The sequence below is a fragment of the Pteropus vampyrus genome, unplaced genomic scaffold (genome assembly GCF_000151845.1).
Source record: "Pteropus vampyrus isolate Shadow unplaced genomic scaffold, Pvam_2.0 Scaffold1000000093, whole genome shotgun sequence".
Taxonomy (NCBI): Eukaryota; Metazoa; Chordata; class Mammalia; order Chiroptera; family Pteropodidae; genus Pteropus; species Pteropus vampyrus.
In genome coordinates this window covers 756-3,486 of record NW_011914495.1, presented here as the reverse complement: position 1 = coordinate 3,486, position 2,731 = coordinate 756, and the positions used below count along the sequence as shown (strand labels likewise).

Below are 2,731 nucleotides of genomic sequence, written 5' to 3'. Positions count from 1 at the left end.
ACATCAAAGCAAATAATATAGTAAATGACCAGGATCTCAAAGAGAATTGAACCACAAATGCACTGAGTTAACACTATACCAACATAAGTTTTCAACTTTATTAGTGATTAAATAAAAAGATCTATCCCCTAGTGTTTTGGCCTTAGTATATTGCCATTTTTTTCTTCACAGAAAGCTAAGTTCAGAATATTTGGAAAGATATCAGGGAGTACATTTCAGGTATTCCTTAGGTGTTGGAGTACCTGACAACTTGAAGATATAGTCAGAAGAAAAGTGAATATTTTTTTCTAAGATTTAAAGCAGCCACCATCAACGCAAAGTATGCTTAGTTACCTGGGAAAAAAATTACTTTTCCCACTTTTATTCATTCAAAATCTTCAACCACTAGTTTGCCTTTTGTTTAGTAATATTATCATTAATATTTAGAGCCCACTATTATTTGCTGTTGGTTTTATTCCTTTGACATTAAGAACATATACTGACCATATCATTTTTAAGAAACCTCCTGGCCAATAAAGAGAAATAAAGAGGAGAAAGGAGGTAAAGTACAAGTCTCATTCAGGTTTAGTATAAGAATTTTATAAATATATTATATATATATATATATATATATATATATATATATATATATATATATAATATAGTCACATGATTTTATCTGAATGGGAAAGAGTTATAAACCACATTTATTATGAGGAAAGAGTATGTATCTTAAACTACCTAACTATTGTTATAAAGTATTTGAGTAACTCAGCTACCTCTATCCTATGGAGAAAAATACTTTCAAAACAGATATCCAAGGGCATTACAACATAATTATTCAAATATTTCAGAATCAAACTTAGTATGCTAGGTAATATAACTTGTTTCAAAGTTGTTTCTTCTCATTTTATTTATTTTCTTGGTAAGATAGATTATTCTTAAATAAGATTTTACTATATATCTAGAAGCTTGGTTAAATTTTTGTTTTAAAACATAGAATAAAGCTTTTTTTGTGTGTGAAAGATGCTTCTTCTTCCTTTTACATGTAAGGAAAATGCAAACATGGAAGTGGAGAGATCTGCCTAAATTTGCAATGTGAGTTTGGGAGCTCTATGCCAGGCTGATAGTGCTTATTAATGCCCATTCTCTGTGTTTAGCTTCACCACTTTGGCCCATGTGTTTCTGGAATCATCATGAGAGGAACACGTGTCAGACTTTTATCATTCTTTGCTTGATAGAACATTTAGGTATCCCTTCCCTTGCCCACTCTGTATTTGACCATACTGCCTACAATTTCAGTTTCCAGAACTGAAACATCAGGAAACTGAGAGACTAAAAGTAACTAAATTTGAACAAGAGATAACAAATTTTTTATTTTGATTAAAAAAATGAAAGCTATCCCCTATAAATGTTTTTAATTCAGGCTATGTTCAAAAAAAAAAAAAAAGGAAGAAATAAACATAGTAAATGAGAAGTCCACAGTTCTTTCCCCTATTCAGGCAATAAGAAGGTATGTGGTCTTAGTAAGTCATTTATTCTGGAGTTCTCTCCATTCTTCAGTCTCGTTTCCTCTGGAAAAAATTCTAAAACATCATGATCACCATCAAAATGCCATGAGTGATAATCCCTAGTGCTGGTAAGACTGGGGGAAAAGACAAATTCTCATTCACTCTCAGGTGGACTATAAACAACCTTCTAAGAAAGTTCTCTGGCAGAACTAATTAAAATGTAAAATATATATGTTTCCCTGACCAGCAATTCCACTTCTAACTGCTTACTTACTAGATATAAAAATACCTGTATTTAAAGGAACCCTTGTGTGCTGTGGGTGGGATGGTGAATTGGTGCAGCCACTACGAAAAACTGTTTAGAGGTACCTTAAAAAATTAAAAAGAGAACTACCTATGACCCAGTAATTCCACTACTGGGTATTTATCTGAAGAAAACCAAAACACTAATTTGAAAAGATATATGCACCCCCATGTGCACTGCAGCACTATTTACAATAGCCAAGATTTGGAAGCAACCTAAGCACCTATCAATAGATGATTGGATAAAGAAGTTGTAGTACATATATACAATGGAATATTATTCAGCCATAATAATAATAATAATAATAAAAAAACCTGGATGTGGTTCGATAGTGTAGTGGTTAGCACGTCTGCTTTACATGCAGAATGTTCTGGGTTCGCGTCCCAGTGGAGCCACAGTCCATGTCTACGACCATGCCACCCTGAACAAGCCCAATGTCTGATCTCAGAAGCTAAGCAGGGTCGGGCCTGGTTAGTACTTGGATGGGAGACCACCTAGAAAGACCAGGTGCTGTAGGCATAAATAATAATAAATAATAAAAAATTAAAAAAACCCAAAACTTACCATTTGTAATGACATAGATGGACCTAGAGGGTATTGTGCTAAATGAAATAAGTCAGACAGAAATATAAATACTGTATGATTTCACTTGTATGTGGAATCTAAGGAACAAAACAAACGAACAAACAATAAAAGCAAACTCATAGATACAGAGAACAAACTGGTGATTGCCAGATGGGAGAGAGAGTTGGGGAACTGGGTGAAAATGGTGAAGGGATTGAGAAATACAAATTGGCGGTTACGAAATAGTCTCAGGGATGTAAAGTATAGCACAGGGAATATAGTCAATAATATTTTAATAATTATGTATAGTGGGTACTAGACTAATAGGGAAGATCATTTTGTAAAATGTCTAACCACTAAGCTGTACACCTGA

The 2,731-nt window shown here is 33.4% G+C and overlaps 1 pseudogene; it reads left to right on the top strand.

The window, feature by feature from the left end:
• The first annotated feature begins 2,197 nt into the window (after positions 1-2,197).
• Positions 2,198-2,313, top strand: LOC111735400 (annotated as a pseudogene).
• The last annotated feature ends 418 nt before the right edge of the window (positions 2,314-2,731 follow it).